Genomic DNA, 25,300 nt, shown 5'->3' on the forward strand with positions numbered 1-25,300 from the left:
TCCCCATCTCCTCCGGATCCTGAACAGGCAGATAGATGTGGTTCTGCAGTTTTCGGGGATGCAGACTGTACCAGAGACCGCCACCCCAACAGCAAACTAGTGTCTCACCCCTGTCTTGCTACTGGACTCCGGTGCTTGCATTAAATCCAGGCGCTTCGCATATTTTCCCCCTCCAAAGACTTCCCTTCTGTTGCGCCCTCCCAATCATTTCACCACCTTATTTTCCCCCACTGTTGCTGCAGCCCCTGGCACCTGCCCGATGGGCCATCGCACCTCCTCGCAAACACCCCCCTCCCCCCCCGTCGCCATCCCAAAAATGCTCTGAGGACGCGAGGTCAAGTTAACCCGGCGATTCGTTAATTCGCCTCTCGATCCGGATTAGGCGCGCGGTGGTGTCACTCTGGACTGCCACGAGTTTAGGCTCTCCAAAGGATCCGGCGACGTTGGCGACGACCTTGTGGCTTCAGATCCTCACCTCTGTGGATAGGAAGCTGGATCGCGCCACTTAATCCGTGGTTCACCGCTTGCTAAAAATCCGGATCAATAAATTTATCGCGTGTCATCTTCCTTCCCTGCCGGTTCCTGTGCCCTGTACCGATTTACAAGCCTGCCTGAACCAGGAGTAACTCACTCCGCAGTAACCACCCCCTCCGCCTGGTTCTGATGGCAGCATAGACACGAGAGCGACCTAGAGGGTTCACACGTGACGGCCACCACGCCATCGCGATTCCTAGGGATTCTCATCGTCTGCCCGCACATAAATGTGCTTGCAAAAAAGCTGGGAGATATGCGATCGGGCTTTTTAGTTACTAGCGTTTAAGAGCTGCGCGCTGGCCGCGAGGAAGTGACTTTTGTAGGCAGTCTGGAGCGGCCACCTTCAGTTTTTATGCCCCTGTCCCCAGCCAGAGAGCTTAAGCTTTCGTGAACACGGGTGCCACAAAAAAATCGCTTGGTGGGAGAAAACTCGTGGATGACATTGCTGCAGACTAAGTCCGCTGCAACCTCTCCGGAATGGACCTTGTAGGTCATCTGTCGTGGCTATATTAGCTGAGATCCCTGCATTGCAGGGGGTGGACTAGATGACTCGAGGGTTCCCTTCCCATTCTACGGTTCTGTGACTTTAAACCGGTGGCGCCACTGAAGAACCCGTCCTTCTCCAGCAAAGTCCCACTCCCCGCTGGGGGAACCACCTAAGAGGTAAAGTGCACGTGAAAAAGGACATCTCAGAAAGATCTAACATTGCGAAGCAAATCAGGGCTTCCAATCTCCCCCCATAGAAACAGTTAAAGTATTTTAGAAACAATCGACACCCCACCGGCTCATCCCCCCCCCCCCAAATATTTCCTTGGTGCAAATCCCACTTTGGGCATGGGCGACGTCTCCGAGAGAAGCGTGTTCTCGTGCTTGGAAACACGCGGGGAAAGGAGGCAGCTTCTATATGGAGTCCAGTTTGTCTTGTTTAGTCACGAAACGGTTGGTAGTTAAAGTTTACTAGTTGCAATGCACCCTCTGCTTTAGGTGTTTTTGTTTTAATCTTAGTTTTAATTTACGCGCTCTTTGTAAAAAAAGTGGGTCATTCCTCGCTTTAAAACAGAAACAAAAAGCTGTAATATTTGTTTTAAAACAACAACAAAGCTCCTTTTCCATTATCTTTTTGCACGCGTCTTTAATTGGTTCTTTGGGATTCGTTATACAGATTGCAAACTTTTAGCTAACTTTTTATTCTGTGGGGAAGGGAGGACGTTAGCCCTTCCTTGAAGAAAGTGCCTGGTGCAAGTCACGGTTATAAAGTAACACACACACACACACACACACACACACATACACATACACCTGGGAGAAGAAATATAATACTCGTTTTCAGATATTCTCTCTCTCTCTCTCTCTCTCTCTCCCTTTCCCAAGTTCTGAATTTTAAGGGCTGCATCTGCGTCGTGGATTTGAAGCCGACTCCTGTTTAGAATTCGAATTCTTTTATACACGTGACAATTCCGCAAGCCTCCAACCAATGCATGCCTTCTTCTTGGAAGGATCACCGATTTACGCATCTCCCCCCGTAGCTCATGGAAGAGCAGAAAATCGGAGAACTGCAGCACGGTCCTTTTGTATATTCCAGAAATTAAACACCAGGGTTGTTGTTTTTTAATTAAACTTTTTTTGGAGAGTGTGTGTGCGTGCCTGTATCTTTTGCCTGCACCGGGTGTCTTTTCCATTTTCCCTTCTGCGCGTCTTTCCTCCCAGCAAAAAAAAGACTCCGGGCCGACCGTGTGTGTGTTTCTGGGTGTGTGTGTTGTGTGTGTGTGTTTGTGTCAAACGGTCCCCCAAAGCTGTCGCTTTTGTTCCCCGCACGATCGCAGGCTTTTCTCTTCCAAATCGTGGCTTTACAGTACTTCGCTCGACGCGTTTTTTTGTGTGCTTTCCTTTTTGCTTTTGGACGGGTGGCAAGGTTGTTTTTGTATTGTCTGGATGCGAAGTCTGTCTGTCTGGAGACAGAGGCGGAAGGGAAACCCGCACATTTTCCTTCCCACCCCCCCTCTCTGCCCCCCCACCCCCAGATCCCGAGTCTCTCCTCCTGCTCCTCCTCATTTATTTATTTCCAGGGACTTCGCTCTTTTGCAAACACCCCTGAAGGAACGAAATCACGTGAGGCTCCCAAAAGGGGGCGGGGCTTTTTGTCCGGAGGAAAAGAGGTGGGGGGGGAGGAGGGGGAGGAAGAGGAGGAGGGGGAAGGGCCATTTTGTAGATTTCTCCCTCCCTCCCTCCCTCTTTCTGTAGCCCGGCAGAAAGAGAGAGAGAGAGAGAGAGAGAGAGGAGAGAGACAAGGCTGCCCAGAGAATCTCTCTGCCTCTGGAGAGAGATAGATTTATCTATACTGTATATATTTATATGTATATATTTAAACATTCCAGTCTGATCAGTGTAAGTGGGGCGAAAAGGGGGGCGGCGTCGGTTCCTCCCCCCTTTGCTTCTCCTCTCTCTTTTCTCTCTCCCCATCCGGTCTTTCGCTGCCTCCGTGCGCCCCTCTAGAAAGGATCCGGGGATCAGGTAGGGCTGCTATACTTTTCCCCTCCGAAATCTATGTGTGTGTGTCCCTTTTTTAAAAATTAGCATTATTTGCTCCCGGGAACTCCCCCTCTTGCTTTCCCCTGGCGCCTTTTCCCTCCTTTCCCTTTGTCACTCCTTCTCTCTCTTTCTCCCTCTCCTCTTTTCCTTCTCTTTTTCCCCCCTCCTCACCCTGCCTGGCTTTCAAGATGGCCGATCTTTTCTCTCTCTCTCTTTCTCTCTCTCTCTCACTCTCTCTCTCGAAATTTTGCCAGCCCTCTCCGGCTCCGAGGAGCCCGCCTTTGTTGTTGTTGTTGTGGCCGCGGGTCGCTTTCCCCCTTCCCCAAATCGCGAAAGGGGGGGGGGTACCTCCGGAGGCTCTCCAAAAAGGTCTCCTCGGGGTTCCCCCTTTGGAAAGCTCAGCTCCGCCCCCCGGGACCCCCTTTCCCTTGTGTGTGAGTGTGTGTTTGCGCGTCGGCGTCCCCCCCATCGCAACTCAGGAAGCCGGCGGCCAGCGTGGCTCCCTTCCCCGGCCCAGGGCTGCCTCTCCTCGGCTGCTGCAGCCACCAGCTCCGGCTTCCCCGGAGAGGCCTTTACCGCTTCGCTTGTGCGTCTGGGGCGTGTGGGTATGGGGGTTTTTTTGTGTGTGTTTGTGTGTGCGCGCAAACGGCGATCGCGGTTTTGACAGCCAGCATCTTGCAGGCCGCGGTGGAAAAAAAGACTGTCCTCTGGTGTGGAGCTCGAGAGATCCACTCCTTTGGATCTCTCGAGAGATCCAGATGTCAGGCGATCCAGGGAGCCCCAAAGAGAAAGGCGCAAGCGATGGCTCCTTCGGGCGCGCAGCAGGCCCGGGTGATATGGAGAGGACTGGGATTTATATTGTAAAAAAAAATTAAATATATCATTTAAAGGGGGGGGGGCAAGAACCACAACATGGCGCGCAGGATGTTGTGGAGAGCGTTGTTGGTCTGGTCTGGTCTGGTCCGGTGTGTGTGTGTGTGTGTATAAATGGTAGGGGGAAAGGGACATATTTCTTCTGCCTTGTGTTTCAACCAGCCAGGTGAGGACGGTGATGGTGCTTCCTTTGGCTCCAGACCGGAGGGGGTTTAAAAGTCTGATCTGGGGAACTCTAGAGCCAGAAAAGAGGTGTGTGTGTTTCTGTCATTCTCCCAAATCACATGGGAATATGGTTTTTTTTTTTTGCGGTGTGTGTGTGTGTGTGAGGTTCGACAACATAGTTGTTTCCAAATGCGGGGATGGGGTGGGAAAGCTGATCGGGCTGGGGCAGTTTGAGGCTGGAGATGCCAAAGCAACACTTGCTGGTATTATTATTATTATTATTATTATTATTATTATTATTATTATTATTATTATTACTATTACTATTGTTGTTGTTGTTAGCTGTCGCGATGTTTGGCGAATGGACGAAATAAGGGAAGTAGGTGGGGATTGTGTGTGTGTGTGTGTGTGTGTAAAATATGAATGAGAGAACAGCTGTAGTGGAAAAGCCATATCGCTACATATTTTTCACTGTGTGGCTACATAAATAAGAGCAGAATCCCATGGATGCCTGCTAGGAACCCTACAGGGTTTAATGGGGCGCTACGTGTGTTTAGAACAACACCCTAAACTTCCCCCATCAACCCCCCATTACTGCCTTAATTTTCTTTTTTAAAGGACACCTCGTGGTAATTTAATTAGCCAGTTGCTCTTGACGCCCTTGCAAAAATAGGATGCAATGTCAGAACAGACATGAGGGTGGACTTTCAGAAAAGTGCCTTCTCCTACTCTCAGTTTGTGATGGTTCATTCATTTCTGCCCCACTAAGGATGGGGGGAGGAACCTCTCCTTGGTCACCGGATCAAAATCGTATTTCCCTCCAAAATTCTGATTTCTTCTTTGTAAGCCCCTTCAAAGCAACTTCTGGTATGTAGCTCCAGAATTCGAGGAAGGAAGGCGCCTCATTGTCTTCTCTAGAGTATAATAAAAGCAGGCACCGTGTCGGTATTTTCTAGAGTGCAGGGAAGAAGAACCTTTCTGGACTTTGCATTCCGTATTAGCTTCTAGAATGCAAGGAGGAAAGGATTCCCACCACCTCTATATTTTACTCCAGAATGGAAAAGACACCGTTTTCAATGTGGGCCTTTAGACGGAAGAAGTGACCTTCCAAGTATTTGCCTCTTAAATTCTGGGAATCCGGAACGGGAATTTCAAAAACGGGAGGTTCTAGGATGCAAGGAAGGAGAGCGGCTCATCCTGCTTCCAGAAATGTCCGAGGAAAATTAAAAAAATATGTCTATTTTGCTGGAGGTTTCATGGACAGCTTTCTGTCCCAAGCCTTTATATAGAACATCCCCCTCTAGAATTCCAATATAAGTTTCTGGAGAACTCGAGATAGGGCTAAGATCCAGATAAAGTTCAGCACTGCTCATTGTCTGTTAAAAATGCTTAATTTATTGCTCGGAACTTTTTATAAATAGAGATGCTTCTGCCTCCAGTCTAAAGAGATCCGCTTTCAACCTTCCTCGTGCCTTGTCTCATTTTCCTACCTTTAAATGTCGGAAATTATTGGCTTAGAAATAATAATTAATAATTCCCCGCCTTCAGATTGCTTGAAAGCCCTTCACGAAAGTGGTGGCAAGGGGAAAAGGAGGAGAGGCTGTTTTATTCCTCCTTTATTATTTTCCTTTCCTCTGTTCTGGAACGAGGTCATTCTCTCAATGTCTCCTGACGCCTGCGCGTCCTTCTTAACCCTAACCTTGCAGTGTAGGCCACCCAAGCAGAGAAAGGCTGGTTTCTTGCTTTTAGGCGGAGCAAAGCTTGTGCGTTTTTCTCTGTTTTGCCGTTGTGTTAGCGCGACGAGGATGGAGCGTCCTCTCAAGTCCAGATCTTAGGTTATAGACTGGGCTTTGTCCTTGAAAAGAGGATTCCTGCATTGCAAAGGGGTTGCACTAGATGAACCCGGGGGGGTCCCTCCCCAAGCTGCAATTCTATGAGAAGGATGGAGTGAATGATCAGTTCAAAGCGCTGTCCTGGGAGCGGAGCTTCTTCGTCTCTCTGCCGGCGGGTTTCACCCTCCAAGCGTCCCCTCCCTGCGCATCTCAGCTCCCAGAAGTTGCCCAGTGGTAGGGTTTGGGTAGCCCAGGGTACCTGGCACTCCCGCTTCGCTTTCTGCGCTTCCCAAGAGGTATCTGGTTCGGCTGGGCTCGATGGCGGGCCTTCTTTGGTCGGATCCAGCAGAGGTCTTCTCAAGTTGCCTTCCTTATGATGGTGCTTGGATGGGAGGGGGGGGGGCGGGAACGGGACACGGTGGGCATCTTCTGCCTACGCTTAAGATTGCGCACCGTCGGCTGATGGCGAAAGGGTCGCCGTTTCCCCTGCGCAAAGGCCGGGTGAATCCTAAGTGTCTTCCTGCCCTGGCCTTGGGCCGCGCAAGAGCGTTTCCTGCAGGATCGCGCGCTCTTATTCCATGTGGTGCTTGCTGGAGCGCCCTTGGCAGCGCAATCCTGTGCACAGCCTTACGCGGAAGTAAGTACAAATGGGCTTACTCCCAGGCCAGAGTGACATAAAGGATGCCAGCCCAGGGCTCCCCTCCTTCCTGTACCCATTGACCTGGGAGCAAGTCGCGCTGCGCACAGGGAGATTTACTCATGAGGAAACACTGGCCAGGATCGAGCTGGACGCAGCCACCCCCCTGCCCAGGAGAGAGGCGAGGGTCGGAGCTGATTTTGGCTTGGCTCTTTTCCTGCTCTTTGGACTGGCGTGTATTTAAATCGGCGCCGAGACCCAGTCTTGCTGGCGATTGGGGTGGGTGGGTGGGGGGGTGTCTCGCTGGCGGTTTGTTGAGTCTTGCTTGGGGTTTTTGTTGCGTCTTGCTGGCGGTTTGTTGTGTCTGCTTTGGAGAGCGAGTTGCCTTTCGAACCCACGTGGGATCGAGAGAGCTGATGGCCGCAGGGAATCCCCTCGGGGGAGATCGCTTCTGAGAGCGCATGCAGGGGGGGCTGGGGTGGCGCGCGTCCCTGCTGCAGAAAGGCTAGGATTTTAGGATCTCTCTCTCTCTTGCCTTCAGAAGGGAAGCGTCCGACGCAGGTATTTGCCCTGCTCCCCGGAGGTCAAGGCCATGGATTCAATACAGGCTTAACTCCCGAGTAAATCTCTTTCCGGATTGCAATTTTTTATAGTCTCAAATCCCACCCCATCCTTTGAAAACAATATTCCACTTTGATTTGGGATTTTTTTGGAGGTGTCTCCAAGATCTAGCCAAAGTTAGGCGTTTTAAAACACCCCATTGTCTTCAGTGGGAGGATATTCCTTATTTTTGTTTTGAAGATTTATACGCCGCCTTTCGATGGAGTGATGGCAGGTCATAATGCGAAGAAACGCGAGTGGCTGGGGCTGCGCAGGCTGGTGTACATGTTCGTGGCCAAGGCATCAACAGGGAATATCCCAATAGCTCTGATTCAGGGCTAAAGGGCATGGGTTTTGCGGATAGGTATTCTGTTCTAGGTTGTCAATTGGCCTTCAGCTTGGACAACAAATCCCAGTGCTCCAGAAAACCGGGAGGGCTTGACTGGAGAGCGCAAGCTTAGCAATGGATCTGGAGATGTAACGAACACCCGGATCTGTTTCCTTCGCCGAATTCTAGAAGCTAACAAAATGAAGGGACTGTCCTTCAATTTCTGTGTGGTGCACAGAAAGCCGGCCTCTTCCCAGTGCAGAAATCAATAAGAAGATCTCGAGAAATAGATTGATGTACAAGGATAGGGGCTGCTTCGTGCAGAAATCAGTAGAATCTGGAATGGACGGGTTCTAGACTGGATTACTGGATGCAAAAGAAACATTGGGGGGGGCGTGGAGTGTTTGCCATACTTGCCCGGTAAAATATTACATGCACTCTCCGGGGAACCTCGGAACTTGTTTCAAAGGGCCCTTCTTGGGTCCCTGAGCATATGAAGCAATGAAGAGTGGCTCTGAGCACGTGCAGAGTGCCCGTTAACTATTGAGTAATCGCTGTCCTCATACATCTTAGAGGAAAATGTCAGGCAGTCTGAAACCCTGGTCAATTTTTTTAAATAAAAAACAGCAACAACTAGGCAGTGACCAGGAGGCATTAAATAAACCATCTGAAAGATCCTTTCGCTCCACCCGTTTGTTTTCTCGTTTATTTAGGGATCTAAGTATTATATATTTCACAAACGGCTTGGTGTGCGAGATGGCGACCCTCAAATTTCTGGAGGCTTGCCTTGGAGTTTGGGGGCTGCGGGTGAGAGTGGCAGGAGGCGTTGCCCTAAATTTACAGATCTGAATCTAAGCTCGGTATAGCTCCTTAGGTTGCCCCTCCAGACTCACATTTCCAAGAGTCCCGGCCCCGATGATGGGAACTGTAGTCCAAACCACCTGGAAGAGGCACCAGGTTGGCGCAAAAATAGTAGTAACCTTGACCGGGATTAGGGAGAAGAGTTTCCGAGCTTCGGGGAAGTCGGAGCCCAGGGGAAATTTTTAAAAAAATAAAAAGAAGGATTAAAGAAATGTGAATGCTAACCTTTATACTGGGGAAGAGGCCAATGTATTTAGGATGCAATTCGGTGCATGGGTAGGACATCTTGGAGCCGCTGGTGCGCAGCGCAATCCTATGCCTCTCTACTCAGAGGTAATCCGGAATGAGTTCAGGCACTCTTTGCATAGGATGGGAGCGCGACAACCCGGATTGCAGCCAGGGCTGGTTGCAGTCTCTTGCACACTTACATGCGGGGAAGCCCCACTGCTGGCCCCCCCCCTTTTAAAATAGACCTTTGTAGGATCTGCTCCGCCTCAAGCGCTGCGCTGTTGTTCTGAAGATCCCTCCGTTTCCTCACTTCCTGGTTGGTTGCATCGAGCAAAACAGGCTTTCCAAAGTTTGCAGGCTCAGAGAAGGAGGCTGCCTCCCGCCCATTCACCCGGGAGAAATCCTTGCTATTTATTTTACCCGAAGGTTGCTTCGAAGGAGCAAAACCCCACTTTCTTTAAACTCAGGGGCACGTGCTTCGGAGCGGGGGTGCCAACTTGAATAAAATATTGTGGGCGCCCATGTAAACCCCGCACCGCATAATCGATCACATGATGCGATGCACACACACCGTTTGAATGGGGATGCCCATCAACTTTGTGGGAGCCCGGCCCCCTCAGATATTTTATTGTGCGGGTTGAAGTCGGCTCCTGTGCTTCGGGATCCACAGCTGCGCGCTGTCTGGCAGCGTTTTCCGACCGATCCTGTCCTTTTTTTAAGCAAATAAATAAATGCCCAAATGGAGTCCCCTTTAAGGGTCTTGCTCCTTTAACAATTGCAGGAAGGCGCGATCCGTCTGCAGCTTCTAGATTCTGCAAATGTATTCCTTGAATGTATAGCTTGGCTGTGGAGCTGACCGGACCCAGATCTGTTCAGCTTCTGCAATGTTACAAGATGACAATCTTCCTAGATGCTGTTGGATTGCAGCCATCATCCTTGCCCATTGGCCGCGCTTGGTTGGGGATGCTGAGAGCTGGGGGTCCAATATCTGACGCGGTGGGGGCAGAGATTTCTAGTCCCTAGCGGTGCAATGATAAAGGGAACTATCTTAAAGTAGTACCTTTATCAGATGAGTTTTCGATTCATTGGGGAGAGGAAGGCAAGGGGATGCAAGGACGCCCCCCCGGACCACTCCAGTTAGGTTTTGAATGACCCCAGCATTAAATGGAAATTTAAAATACGAAGCATGGTTTATTTGTATATAAACGCCGTCATCATAAATAGGACTGCCTTCTCCCAGAAGAGGTGTAGAATGGGAACATCAGTAGCTCAAAGGGGCTTAGAGAAACTCCCTCTGCCCATCTCTGCGCCCCCCACCCGACCCCCAGCACCCACTAGTTTGTCTGGTGCCACTGCTGGATATTTTCTCGAAGCGCTGAGCTTTGTTTTCATAGGTAGTTCTAGTAGAGTAGAGAGTGCGTCTGAGCACGTGCAGAAGGCCTTTCCTTCCAGGGCCAGTGTAACCAGACGTTCCTTGATCGTAGCGCATCAAGAATTAGGATTGGACCCAAGACGGACAATCCAACTTTGGGGAATCTTGAGCACTTTTTGGGGCGGAAGGGGGTGAGGAGGGAAGCCGTTTTTTAAACGAAAATTGGCCACTGGTGACCCCAAAGGGGGTTCACCTTATTTCCACACCTCCATTGCTCCTGTCTTCTAGGGAACATAAAATCTGCCATAGCGGCCTGTTTGCAAACATGTATTGGTTTTCCCCGACACAAGCACCGATTTCATTTTTTAATTTCATTTTTTTGCCTGTGTAGGATTTTGGTCTTCTTGGTTTCTAATCTTGAGCCGTTTGCCTGTTTCAGGAGCTAAATAATGTAATGCAAAGTAGGTGAACGGGGCTGCCCGGCGATATTTCACGTTGAAAAGTCCCTTTGATTTCAAAGGAGAGAGCTCGATCTTCTGTAAATCGGAAGAAAACCCAAGTCTGTTGAATGGGACGTGAAGCGGAAACCTAAGCATGCTTGCTCAGAAGTAAGCCCCACTGAGTTCAATAGGAGTTGCTTTGCAGGCTTCCTTTGGGGGTAACAGATCTGCAGCAAAAGCCCCTACCCGGGGGTAGGGGGAAGCCAGTGTGGTGGAGCGGTTAGTGCGCTAGCCTAGGAGCCAAGAGATCCGGGTTTCAATCCCTATTCGCCCATGAAGCTCGCTGCGTGACCCCAGACCTGCTACAATCTTTCAGCTTAACCGGATTTACAAAGTTGCTTTGCGGATAAAATGGGGAGGGGGAGCAGCAAGCGCCTTGCAAGAAAAGCCGGGTATAAATGTAAATAAATGTAATAATAATAATAATAATAATAATAATAATAATAATAATAATGGCAAGCCTATACTTTTCGCATTGGAACAGGAGGAATTCCTAGAGCAGTTGTGTGCATGTCTATTTAAAAGTGAAGGCAGCGAGTTCAATCGGTTACGTATACCCTGTTAAGCCTGTGCAGGATTGCATTTCTTATAAGTGCATAACTCTGGCTGAGCTGTCAGGGAAGTCCCGGCCCAGGCGAGGTTTGTGAGAAGGCGCGCCAGCTTTCAGGCTCTGCAGAGCTCTTCTTCAGGCAGTCTGTACCTGTTTCTCTCCCTTGCTGGTGCTCCTGCGCTTTCGGCAGTACTTGCGCAGGAGACAGGAGCACATCAGGTGGAAGGAAGCTTTCTTCAGTTCTTACTCTTCCTGACAAAATTCCTTCTCGCATTTGGGGAGCGGAAGTAAATGAACAACGCGCGATTCCTCAAATCAGGGTGCACAACTAAGGGTTTACCACCATGCAGTGTAACCCCTAAACCAAGGAGACGCAGGGGTGCATCTACCCAAACACGTGTACAAGGGACCATTTAAAGGAGCCCGATTTATTAAATAAATATCCTATTCACATAATTGCAGTAGAACCTCTGTACTCCGGAGCCCAATTGTGGCCAGTAGGTCATGCTTCCGGGTAAGCGTGCGTGAAATTGCGTTGTTAGGATCAGTTTTGCTGAGCGAGTGAGATCCTGTTGAGATCCACCCTTTGCAGGGGCAGCAGCCGAGATCTCTCTGCCCATTTTATTGGGAAGCAAATCCCATTGCCTCCTCACCGATGGGACTTTTCTCCCCGGGAAAGTGGGCGTGAGATGGTTTGCAAACTGGAGTGGGTCGCGTCCGTCTCCATCGTCCGTGAAAGGCTGGCTTGGTGACTTGAGGTCGCCTGATTCTTAGCTAGTCAAAAGTGACAAAGAAAAGGCCATTTTGATCACGGATAAGAGAAAGAAAAAGAGACAGAGAAAAGTCGATTGATTTTAAGCTGCTCCACAGCCCATTCAACAAAAGAATCTTGCCAGAAAATAAGATGGGAACGCGTTCTCAGGTTTACGCGTAAAAGGATAGTTTAGCCTGAAAAGACGCTTGTTTGTTGTTCGTCTGGCTTTCTAAACGTTAAAGCAAGTCACAAGTTTCATAAGAGACCATTCTGCTCAGCTTCCCATCCAACTCCTTTCTCTTGGGCTGCAGCTAAAATCTCTCCACACCCCCTGGGTCCGGGTTGTAAAACAGCCTTGTTACTTGGATTTCCTTTCTTTCCAAAGGGGGAAAAATGCTTCTGAGATCCCTTCTCAACAAATTGTCCCCAAGATACTGAAATGCGATTAGGCTGTAAATTTCAAGGTTCCTTTAGATGCAGGTTCCCAGCCTGATGTGCTTCTAGTTAGAAGCAAACCCCTTTAAGCTCAATGGGGTTTGCCTCCAGGTAAGTATGCATATAGGATTTCAACCTTTAAGCGAAAGCACCGCTGGGAGTTGTGCAAAAGCCTAAGCAATAATTTGGGAGGTTTTGGCTACACATCTGTGCAAATATTTTTCCTGGTTCCTAAGCAAGTTGGGCGAGGGGAGGGGAACCTGATGCTCTCAGTGACCTAAGAGGAAAACAGCAGGTTGGGGAGAAAAAGAGCAGCAATGGATGGATGCCTCCCAGCCTAGGCGTGTTGATTCACGGGTCATTGATATGTCTAGCCAAAGGCTGTTTGATCTATCCATCTCCATTCTGGAAGGTCCTGTGGGCTGAAGCACATCTGAAAACTATACAAAACTGAAAGGCTGAGGAAATGGGGAAGGTGGTTCGTTTTATTTTATTTTATAATTTGCGCACCTCAGGATGGGTGTGGAGGATGCTCTGGGCTTTTCACCTGCACTTTTGTAAAATATATTCCTATCTCAAATTGTCTGTGCAATCAGTTCTCTAGAATTATCCACTCATCCCTCAGTCTGATAAATTTATTTCTTTATGTCTGTCTCTTTTCCACAGTCCCATTTTCCACAGATTTTTTCTGTGTGGAAAGGATCTGTTTGATTAAGATGGGAGGATCACTTGTAGTTTATAACCGTGTGTGTCTGAAGAAACAAATTAACTTCACAACCCAATAATAGACTGGGTGGGAAATCAGGCAAGCTCCTTGTTTTTCCTCCTCTCTTTTGTCTGGAATGAGATTAGCCCTTCCTTAAATATTGCCTATATATTCTCATCCTTGATCCGGGATATGCAGTCTTCGGCCCTGCAGATGTTGCTGGACTCCAACTCCCATCAGCTCCAGCCAGCATGGGATGATGGGAGTTGTAGTCCAGCAACATCTGTGTGGAATAACAGCGGAGATACATCTTAAATGCATTACAGTAAGCCTGCAATTTATGCAGGGGGTTACGTTCCAGGGATTCTACCTAAAGCAAACATTGTGCATACAGTGGTACCTCAGGTTACATACGCTTCAGGTTACAGACTCTGCTAACCCAGAAATAGTACCTCGGGTTAAGAACTTTGCTTCAGGATGAGAACAGAAATTGTGCTCCAGCGGCGCGGCAGCAGCAGGAGGCCCCATTAGCTAAAGTGGTGCTTCAGGTTAAGAACAGTTTCAGGTTAAGAACGGACCTCCGGAACGAATTAAGTACTTAACCCGAGGTACCACTGTAGTCAAAACACATTGGGTTCAGGGGTGGGTGGGATTGCCCAAATCACTTTTTCGAGGAATCCCGCTCCTTTTAAAAAAATTATTTTGCCACACGTGCGAGTTAAATGTGCATAAATTGCGGGCTTACTATAATCGCCTGAATGCAAGAGGAAGCTATCCCTCTGTAGAGAGGAATGCGGAGGTTGAGAAATGCTCAGATTTTTTTTGTGTCAGGTTGGTTCCATGGTTGTGTTCCGCTAATAAAGCTATTTCCACTTAGCTTAGAATTGGCTGGTGCAATGCAGGCAGCGGTGGCGGCTGACTGGGGTGAGGATATTAGCCGTTCCTCTTGCTTCTATTCCAGGGGTAGGCAACCTAAGGCCCGTGGGCCGGATGTGGCCCAGTTTCCTTCTCATTCTGGCCCGCGGACAGTCCGGGAATCTGTGTTTTTACATGAGTAGAATGTGTCCTTTTATTTAAAAGGCATCTCTGGGTTATTTGTGGGGCATAGGAATTCGTTCATCCCCCCCCCCCCCCAAAAAAAAAATATAGTCCAGCCCACCACATAGTTTGAGGGACGGTAGACCGGCCCACAGCTGAAAAAGTTTGCTGACCCCTGCTGTATTCCCTTGGTCCATCTTCTTTAACTCAGTTAGTTGCACTGTTAGGTAATGCTAGACTTCTGGATTTAAAGGTCTTGTGGGCCACAGCTCGTCTTTAGATGATCGTTGCTCTCTATTTTCACTTCCTGCAAAATGTGATAAGCCAGCCCTGCTGCGTGGTTTGGTTTTCTTTGGTGGGGAGGTCCTGCTTCTCTTTCCTCTGAGTGGGGCCTTGCACCTCTGTCACAAAGTCTTATCTTGATTGGCACCGTTGAGCCTAACTTCTCCAGCTCAGGAGATAGTTAAATGTAAAGGTAAAGGGACCCCTGACCATTAGGTCCAGTTGTGACCGACTCTGGGGTTGCGGCGCTCATTTCGCTTTAGTGGCCGAGGGAGCCGGCGTACAGCTTCCGGGTCATGTGACCAGCATGACTAAGCCGCATCTGGCGAACCAGAGCAGTGCACAGAAACACTGTTTACCTTCCCGCTGGAGTGGTACCTATTTCTCTACTTGCACTGGTGTGCTTTCAAACTGCTAGGTTGGCAGGAGCAGGGACCGAGCAACTGGAGTTCACCCCGTCGTGGGGATTCGAACCGCCGACCTTCTGATTGGCAAGTCCTAGGCTCTGTGGTTTAACCCACAGCGCCACCCACCTCCCCAGGAGATAGTAAGTAGCTCAAATTAAAATATTCAACTGAAGCAGGTCAGGTTGGTGAAGTATGCAAGTCTCCTGGTTTCTCAGTGCTCCTTAAGTGGTTCTTTATGGTACAGTTTTGAAGGGGAGAGCCTTGGATTAGGGGTTGTGAGACCACTTCCATGCTCAATCGTGAAGGTCACAGGGTGACCTTGGCTCCCCCTCTATCTCATCTAATCTATTGTGAGGATAATATGCGTGGAGGGAGACACCATGTCCATTGGCCCTTAGCTCATTAGTTTTATATAGTTTTTATTTTATTTTACAGATATAAACTTATAGCAAAATCAATTAAAGGTAAAGGGACCCCTGACCATTAGGTCCAGTCGTGGCCGACTCTGGGGTTGCGGCGCTCATCTTGCTTTATTGGCCAAGGAAGCCGGCGTACAGCTTCCGGGTCATGTGGCAAGCTGAGCCGCTTCTGGCGAACCAGAGCAGCGAACAGAAATGCCGTTTACCTTCCCGCCAGAGCGGTACCTATTTATCTACTTGCACTTTGATGTGCTTTCGAACTGCTACAAATCTATATAAAGAGATTACTCCTGAATCTCACAACTTCCCCCCATGGGTCCTAATGTCAACATTTACAATTGCATATCAATTCATTATCCACATTTTCTTAACCATCTGAATTATCCATAGTCGTCGTCACTTTACAGGTGAGGTTAAAATCCTGCCAATGTTTTCATCTGCTTACAATGGTCTCCTAAATAAATTATAAATTTTTCCCATTCTTTTTTAAAGTTCTTGTCCTTTTGGTTCCTGAGCCTTCCAGTTAATTTTGCCATTTCAGCATAGTCCATCAACTTGGTTTGCCATTCTTCTCTGGTTGGAATTGTTCCTTCTTTCTATCTCTGGGCTAGTAACATCTGTGCGGCTGTTGTCACATACATAAATATTACTTTCTGATCCTTTGGAATCTCGGTACCTATAATTCCTAATAAAAAAGCTTCTGGTTTTTTAACAAACATTATTTTAAACTCCCCCTGCCCATTTTTCATTATATATCATCTCCCAGAAAGTTTTTATTACCTTATACGACCACCACATATAATAAAAGGTACCTTCTTTTTCTTTACATTTCCAGCAGGTATTTGTGCTTGTTCTATACATTTTTGCTAACTTGCTAGGCGTCAAATACCACCGGTACATCATTTTCATATAATTTTCTTTCACCGTACAACGTGCTGTAAATTTCAAATCTGTTTTCTGTAACTTCTCCCAATCTGCCATAAAATTAATAAATAAGTTAAACCGATACATTAACTGAAAGATCTATAATGCTAGCTGGAGTGTAAAAGACTGGGGTGAGGAGATCCCATTGGTGGAAACGGGCTATTTTGCAGAGCTGCCATCAAATGGGAGATAGCTTATAAAAGGGCCTGGTGCCATACAAAGAGAAAATGTTCGTGAAAAGAAAAGACCAGATGGGTGTCACTGGAGTAGAGTTGAAAGACTTCTCTTCCAAAACCCACTAGTATCTGCTAATTAATTATCTTTCAAAGAGGCTTTCACAGAAATTAATTTCTTTTACAGGATTAATCTGTAAAAAGGGCTGTTGATTGATTAAAAGATTTTCAGTTGACTTATCTCCTGGCTTCCCATTAATTCATTTAAAGGAAGAAGCATATTGCAAAAGTCTTGATCGGTTTCTTCCTGAGGAGACCTCCAGTGTTTCTCTGAAGTGTGAGAGGGATTGATAATTCTGTAAATAAGCTACTACTTATTGCTAGATGGAAAGACCATATTTAATATTTTCAAAAGAAGCTAAAGGATTTGAACAATTTCCCCCCTTCAGAATATTTTTACTGGTTTTTCTCATTTATCTAAAATCTGAACGATTTAAATCTCTTGTAATGCTTTGTTTTGCCAGTTAAAGTTTGCAGCGCTACAGAGAGAGGTACAGTGGTACCTCGGGTTAAGTACTTAATTCGTTCCAGAGGTCCGTATTTAACCTGAAACTGTTCTTAACCTGAAGCACCACTTTAGCTAATGGGGCCTCCTGCTGCTGCCGCGCCGCCGGAGCCCAATTTCTGTTCTTATCTTGAAGCAAAGTTCTTAACCTGAAGCACTTTTTCTGGGTTAGCGGAGTGTGTAACCTGAAGCGTATGTAACCTGAAGTGTATGTAACCCGAGGTACCACTGTACTGGGACACTAGACTTTGTGGAAATCCCCTTCCCCTTGCTAAAGAAGTTGTGTTCTTTAATTTCAGATATGTGGGCTGTTACACCAGTGATGAATAGTGTAGGGAATTCATTCTGCTTATGTTAAAAGATGCGTTTGTCTATTCAAATTGTACAGTATTTGAAATGTTGGCACGGGGAACAAATTCTAGGAGAAACCTCAGCTCAAACTGATTCTGATTCAACATATGGGGGCAATGCTATGGCAACATCCGGACTCACCCAGGATCAACCAGGGTTAAGTCTCCAACCTTGGAACACCCAAAGATACAGTGGCATTGCTGGCTGATTTAAATGTCAAAAAGGGTGGTGGTGGAGACAGGGACAAGAGAGGGAGAATTTAGGTTGGATCCTAAACCCATTCATCTTGGTTGCATGATTTGGCAACACATAACCATTTCATAAGGTGGCGCTGTGGGTAAAACCGGCGGTTCGAATCCCCGCGGCGGGGTGAGCTCCCGTCTTCGGTCCCAGCGCCTGCCCACCTAGCAGTTCGAAAGCACCCCTCTTAAGAGGGCACGGCCTCTTAAGTGAGATAGGCGCACAACCCAAGAGTCGGACACGACTGGCCCGTACGGGCAGGGGTACCTTTACCTTTAACCATTTCATAAAAGGGAGCGGGTGGCGCTGTGGGTTAAACCACAGAGCCTAGGACTTGCCGATCAGAAGGTTGGCGGTTTGAATCCCCGTGAAGGGGTGAGCTCCCATTGCTCGGTCCCTGCTCCTGCCAACCTAGCAGTTCGAAAGCATGTCAAAGTGCAAGTAGATAAATAGGTACCACTCCAGTGGGAAGGTAAATGGTGTTTCTGTGCGCTGCTCTGGTTTGCCAGAAGTGGCTTAGTCATGCTGGCCATATGACCTGGAAGCTGTACGCTGGCTCCCTCGGCCAATAAAGCGAGATGAGTGCCGCAACCCCAGAGTCGGTCACGACTGGACCTAATGGTCAGGGGTCCCTTTACCTTTAACCATTTCAAAGTCTTGTTTTCCCTCTGCCAGAGTTAAGCAGAACAGCAGCCTGACTGCTGAAGTTTGGATCTGGCTTAACTTTAGACTGGCTTAACTTCCATGGTCTTTCTTTACACTAGCTTCTTGTACATAGGATTGTACCTAACAAAAAAGGCGTTGGGGCTTCAAACCGAAAGGAAACATTATTTGAAGAGTTTTGTTTTGATTTGATTTTTCTGCGGGGAGCAAAAACTGATGTAATTTTTACTAGGGGGAAAAAGCTGATTGAGGGAGTTAATTAGCGTAAGGAAAGTCTCATAGACAAGAAGTTATGTCATGTATGTATCATGCGGGTTTGTAGCATATACGTATGTATATGTGACACGTAATTAATGTTACTTGTTGGGTGTCCTTAGAGAGAGAAACAAATCTTTCCATGTAGCACGAATGAGGTCTTGAGTTGTAGCATGAGGATTTTATTAAAACTAGCTTGCACTGGCAGGCTGGCTGGCTTCTTTCCAGCGTTTAATTTCCATTTAAGAAATAAAAGAGCGGTGCTCAGGCAACATGCTCTTAAGCCCCGACCCCTAATTCCAGATGTGTGAGGGCTGAGAAAAAACAGTCTTCACACGCAAACATCCTTCTCCCATGTATTGGGAGAAAGAGCCCCCCCCCACAACAATAAAAGGACTCGAGAGACAATGGAGTGCGCCTCAGGGGGTGAAGTCAAACCACTGCAAAGTGACCTCCCCAGGGCACAAGCCTGGGCAGTGTGTATGGAGGTCCTGGGTTGCCCAGACAACAAGACCCCCCCCTTCTCGTCTTCACATCCAGGGCAAGTCTAACTCACCAAGGGTTTTTGGACCCATTAGCTACCCTCACCTGGTTTAGCCGGCCAGTCAAAGCCATTCCCTGGGTGCGGCTGCTGTTGCATGCTAAATAATAATAATAATAATAATAATAATAATAATAATAATATATTATTTATAACCCGCCCACCTGGCTGGGTTTCCCCAGCCACTCTGGGCGGCTTCCAACAAACTATTAAAATACAATAGTCTATTAAACATTAAAAGCTTCCCTAAACAGGGCTGCCTTCAGATGTCTTCTAAAAGTCTGATACAGTGGTACCTCAGGTTACAGACACTTTAGGTTACAGACGCTTCAGGTTACAGACTCCGCTAACCCAGAAATAGTACCTCAGGTTAAGAACTTTGCTTCAGGATGAGAACAGAAATCGTGCTCTGGTGGCGCGGCGGCAGCAGGAGGCCCCATTAGCTAAAGTGCTGCTTCAGGTTAAGAACAGTTTCAGGTTAAGAACGGACCTCCGGAACGATTAAGTTCTTAACCTGAGGTACCACTGTAGTTGTTTTTCTCCTTGACATCTGATGGGAGGGCGTTCCACAGGGCGGGTGCCACTACCGAGAAGGCCCTCTGCCTGGTTCCCTGTAACTTGGCTTCTCGCAGTGAGGGAACCGCCAGAAGGCCCTTGGCGCTGGACCTCAGTGTCCGGGCAGAACGATGGAGGTGGAGAAGCTCCTTCAGGTATACCGGACCGAGGCCATTTAGGGCTTTAAAGGTCAGCACCAACACTTTGAATTGTTCTAGGAAATGTACTGATGGCTCCCAGGAGCCAGAGATGAGAGCCACAGGTGATAGCACAGGTGAGAGAGGGTGGGGACCAAAGGTGGACAAACTACCCCCAGAGGAGCACAATATGTCTTTCACTATACTATCCCTCCCCTAACACCTCATATATCCCCATAGAAGTTCTGAGCCTAGTAAGCTGGATAGCTCAGTTGGTTAGAGCAGGGGCCAGCAAACTTTTTCAGTAGGGGGCCGGTCCACTGTCCCTCAGACCTTGGGGGGGGGGGCTGGACTATATTTTTTTGGGGGGAAATGAACGAATTCCTATGCCCCACAATTAAGCCAGAGATGCATTTTAAATAAAAGCACACATTCCACTCATGTAAAAACACCAGGCAGGCCCCACAAATAACTCAGAGATGCATTTTAAATAAAAGGACACATTCAACTCATGTAAAAACACGCTGATGCCCAGACTGTCCACAGGCTGGATTTAGAAGGCGATTGGGCCGGATCCGGCCCCCGGGCCTTAGTTTGCCTACCCATGGGTTAGACTCAGAGCATGATGCTGATATAATGCCAAGGTTGCATTTCCCTTCAATGTTCAATGCAATTCAATGTTCAGGGCTCACTTTGAAGCCCATTTCCCCTGAATTTGAGATAATGGGGAGCTAGTTATGACAATCAAGAGTGGCATTCTGCACATGTTCAGGCACATTTTTTCCTTTTAAGTGCATTGGTTGCAATTGCACGTTCTTTGTCGCCATTCCAGCGTGTCAACGGTTCCAAGAACTGATGGGCTTTTACTAAAACTCTTTGCAGTAAACCGGACCGCCCCTTCTCAGTTTCCTTGCCTGCTACCTTTGACAGCATTTGCAGATGGAAGGAGCGAATTTCTTGCCGTGAAGGAGGAGAGGAGGGGGGCGGCCAGGAAGAGAATAGATTGCAAAAGCAGACCTCTCCCAGAAAATAAAAATGAGGAGGGAGGGAAGGGGAAAGACACACAATCTGGAGAATAGGGGGTTTTCCCAAGGGTACCAGATAGGGGAATTGCGTTTCAGGACCACAAAGATGCAATGTAATCGGCTGGATTTCTCTCCGGTGCTGGCATCCTGCCATCTGGAGCAGCCATGTAACTATAGAAACTGGCTCGCTGCCTTACACCAATCAGGAAATGTAACATCACCTGAGAATGCAATGGAGAGAGCCACTTTGTTGATGCTGTGAAGGGAGGGAGCCAGCCCGCCATTCCTTCTTTGCTGTTCCTATTAAGTGAAATTAGGGGAAAGCTGGGTGTGTGTGTGTGTGGAGAGATAATTGTGAAGCGGGGAGGGGAAGAGCTCATGGGCGAGGTGGGGTGTCTCTGTCCCCCAAGGAAATTGCGGAATGGAAAATGTGTGTGTGGCAAATAACATTTAGGGTGTTTGAAGTAGGAGCAGCAGTAGAGTTGGAAGGGGACCCGAGGGTCATCTAGTCCAACCCTCTGCAATGCAGGAATCTCCTGCCCAATGTGGGGCTCGAACCCATGACTGTGAGATTAGGAGTCTGCCGACTGAGCTATCGTCCGGCCCCCCATAAATAAATGGGAACCTATCAGCCACAAACAAACAGGTCCCATGAAACTGGGTGGTATTCAACTATGTTTCCATCAGAGTAGACCCATTGAAATTAATGGACAAAATGAATTTGTGTGGAACTACTCTGAGTAAAAAGGAAGATGAGTTTGTGATTTATTTATTTTTAAATCATTGGCTGTGTGTCTCTCTTTCTTTGTTCACCCTCCAACCCTTCAAGTTAAGCAATTTTTTTGTGCTTGTTAATTTTTTTAAAAAAATACAGTGGTACCTCGGGTTACAGATGTTTGGGTTGCGCACCGCGCCGAACCCGGAAGTACTGCAACAGGTTACTTCCGGGTTTTGGCGCTTGCGCATGCACAGAACTCCTAAATTGCACTTTGCGCATGCACAGAAGCGCCAAATCATGACCCATGCATGCGCAGACGCGGCACTGCGGGTTGCAAATGGTGTGGGTTGTGAACGTGCCTCCCGCACAGATCACGTTTGCAACCCGAGGTTCCACTGTAATAATTTTAAAGCTAGACATTGGAGGGAAAAGAGGGATGAAAGCACGTGTGCTTGTAGCATAGGGCAGAGGGCCTTCTTGGTAGTGGCGCCCACCTTGTGGAACGCCCTCCCATCAGATGTCAAGGAGATAAACAACTATATGACTTTTCAAAGATATCTGAAGGCAGCCCTGTTTAGGGAAGTTTTTAATGTTTGATGTTTTATCGTGTTTTTTAATATTCTCTTGGGAGCCGCCCAGAGTGGCTGGGGAAACCCAGCCAGATAGGCAGGGTAAAATAATAAATTATTATTATTATTACTCCTTTTAAACCTGGGAATGCACGTGGCAGTGGTGGAAATAAGTGTGCCTATATTGTGTTTTGCAGACTTGTCACAAAACCCCTCACTCCCTGCTTTTGGGCAGTGCTTATATTATAGGGAGGGCACACTCTACCCTTTACAGCCCCTTAACTTTTAATTTTATTTTTTAAAGTTACATGGGAACAGCAGTTTAGAAAACTATGGGGTAGGAGTCAGAAAGTGGGGTCTGTGGGTTTCTGTAAGGGACCCCTACCTCTCCCCTTACAATTCAAGCACCAGGTTTACTTTTGCCCATGGTTTGCTGCTTGTTTTTGGAAATAGTTTTTATGTTTTGGACCATCCACGAGAGCCCAGTATGGGGATTTAACTTCAGCTGATCTGAAATTTGTTACTAAGAACACTTCTTTTTTTTAAGAAAAACAACATACACACACACACACACACACACACAGAGAGAGAGAGAGAGAGAGAGAGAGAGAGAGAGATCATAATGAAAGTTAATGTATCTTTATAAACTCTATTTCCAATTTTGTGGGATTCTGCTGATTCCTATCCACCCCAACCTATGGTTTACTCTGAAGAAGACAATGGCAGCTTTCTTAACATGGCTCTTATTTTCCCAAGGCAGGCATGTCCAAATCCGGCCCCTAAAAAAAGGTTAACAACTTTGGTTGGCCCTTACGCCGGCCCTCACGGCCCTCCACTTCATCAAATCTGGCCCTCTTTGAAAAAAGTTTAGGGAAAAGGATAAATAAGGGTGCAGGAAGCCCATGTTGTACTTTTAATGTTTTAATGTACTTTTAATTTTTTGCTGGAAGCCGCCCAGGGTGGCTGGGGAAATCCAGCCAGATGGGCGGGGTATAAACAATAAATAATAATAATAATAATAATAATAATAATAATAATAATAATTATAAAAAAGAATGTGACCCCCCCCAAAGCACAATGTCTTCCTCCATTTTGTGGCGGACTTTGAGCACAGGCCCATGCAGGACCAGCCCTAACAGGCAACACCCATGGCAGATGCCATGCATGGAATGTGTGGGTGCCATCTTGTTCCTCACCTCAGGTAGCAAAATGTCTCAGGCTGACTTTGGGCCCGTGGCACAAATTTACATTAAATGTACATATACTAATTTATGTGTACGGAAACAAATTTAGACCAGGTTTTGGAAGGAAAGCTGTCCTGTGAGAAAAGTTTTTTTGTTTCTAAGTGTAAAGGGGGGGGAAAGCCAAAAAAGGTGGAAGGGCAAGAGATTCAGGTGGAAAACACCCTTTGAGCAACTTCTTTAAGAAGCAGAAGGGACTACCATGGAACCAGTGACGATATCTCCGAGATTTAGGCTCCGGGAGGGGGAAAGGACCGCAAATTCTCTTGCACTTTTTCTTAGGTTCTCCACACAAAGTGAAAATGTGGCAAGTTTCCCCACCCTCTGGAAGCTGCAAGGGGCAATTTAATAGCTAAGTGAATGACAATAGCAAGTGAATGGCAAGTAAAAGGCACATAAAGAGATTCTCCCAGTGGTGTCCTCTGTGTGCCCCTAGAAAATTGTGGGGGGCAAATGAGGTTGGGAGCGATGAGTAAATAAAAAACAACAACATGGAAGCGATATGTGTATCATAATGAATCAAAGCAAAATGCATGTATGAGAGAGAGAAACTCAAAACATCCTTTCCTCACCCCTCTCCCCTAAATTAGCATGTGCGCCTATGTTTGTGGCAATGCTGGCTTGTTGGCAGTTTAAAGAATCCCAAAACTTGGAGTGGTATGGAGAGGAAGCTTTTTTTTAACACGCTGGTTTCCTTGATGAAACCTGAGACGGTCGCCTCCGTCGAATTTCATATCCAGACCTTTTGCTGTTGAAACCGACAGAGCGAGCAAAATAATTGCTCCCCCATCTGTTAGGGCTGCTTATCCCTTATTCAGCTTTCCTTTCTCTTATGCCTCTCAGGTATAGGGAGAAAAGGTTGACTTCTGTCCTGAGCTGTTTTTGCTTTTCATCAGCAGACCTGTAAAGATTTTTTTAAAGCAATATGAGAATGGTGCGCCCCTTTTGCAAAGAGCTGGGCTCTGAGGAATCTGTGACCCTCCAGATATTTCTGGACTATGCCTGGGCCTGACAGTTGTTAGAGACCAGCAAACATCTGGAAGCCCAAAAGCCTTGAAATGAAATAGGGCTTCACTTCTGCAGTTATGTTCTGCCACCATTGCTGATATAAAATTCAACTAGTTATCTGGATGATTTCCATAACATGGATCTGAGGGGGCATTTTATCCTTTGCTTTGGGTGGTGGTAGGGATCGCCCAGGCCCAGAAACGATGTGGGTCTCAAACCAATTTGCAAACGCCACGCTGGTATGGCATTTCTTTCTTTTTTTTTCCATTGCCTGCTTTCCCCATCTTCCACCTCCTTCCTTCCCCTCTTTTTTTCCCACCTCCACCTTGGGTAGTTGCAATAATAATCTGGCTTCTTGCCAAGTATAGGCGTTACTATGGAAACAGAAAAGCTGCCTCGGTGAGCCAGGAGGGGTTGTGGCTTCTAATGTCTCCTATTGTATATATTCAGCCGTATATAGTAGAGAGGAAAAGAGGGAGAACTATAATCACAGGATTCCCCCCCTTCCTTTAAACCCTTCCTACATTTCATTGTATAAAACGAGGCTGCATTTCCTAGAAGAAACAGAGAATTGGGGGGAGGGGGAGGAAAGGCCTATTTCCCTTTTCCCCCATCCTTGAAAACACCCGACATGCCGCTAAATTTCTTCATCAGCCACAAAGGAGAAAACAACTTATTTTCTTCTTTGCATTTTAATATCGAGAGGGAGGATGCTTTCGAAAATCTTTCGACACCCCTGTTGTTTCCCCCTTCCCCATTTTAAACCGGAGGCCTTGATCCAAGGAGCTGCAAAGGCGGCGGAAGCTGTGGCTCCCCCTTGATGTGCTGTTGTTGTTGTTTTGAAGAAATAGCGCCTAATTGTGGCGCATGAAGGGGTCTCCAATGTGGGGGGGTGTCACCCGTGAAGTTATTATTAAGGTGCCTGCCATGGCAAGGTGCCGTAGAAAGGTTATGGCAGAAGGGGAGGCAGACCCTCCCCGGAGGCTTAAATGTTAATCTGGTAAGGCTACATAAGCCTTATGGGGCCCTTTCCTCCTCGCCCCCCTGAAGCAGACTCTGTTCAGGGGATCTGCAAGCCTTATTTGTTTCTGTACAATTATTCTGTTATGTCGTGTTGACTGGGCCCAGGGATGGCCCAAAACAGTTGGCTGCCTGAGGCAAAGGACAATATGATGCCCTCCCCTCCCCATTTCACATAGAGAAGCCAGTTGAATATTTCCTCAACACGGATGAGGGGGCAGGAGGCTTGTTTAGGATGGGCAATATAGCCTGGGGGGCACAAACA

General features: G+C 47.5%; 1 protein-coding gene across 2 annotated transcripts in view; it reads left to right on the top strand.

Annotated features, from left to right (window-relative positions):
* The first annotated feature begins 2,734 nt into the window (after positions 1–2,734).
* Positions 2,735–25,300, top strand: part of PCGF2 (polycomb group ring finger 2) — a 42,347-nt gene continuing 19,781 nt past the window's right edge. Inside the window, exon 1 of one of the 2 annotated variants that reach the window (XM_077917488.1) lies at positions 2,735–2,919. The gene's annotated coding sequence lies outside the window, so the exon portion shown is untranslated. Of the gene's footprint in view, positions 3,046–25,300 lie in introns of both variants that reach the window. The other variant, XM_077917487.1, reaches the window with a different exon arrangement.

Source organism: Podarcis muralis, chromosome 13, assembly GCF_964188315.1.
Source record: "Podarcis muralis chromosome 13, rPodMur119.hap1.1, whole genome shotgun sequence".
Taxonomy (NCBI): domain Eukaryota; kingdom Metazoa; phylum Chordata; class Lepidosauria; order Squamata; family Lacertidae; genus Podarcis; species Podarcis muralis.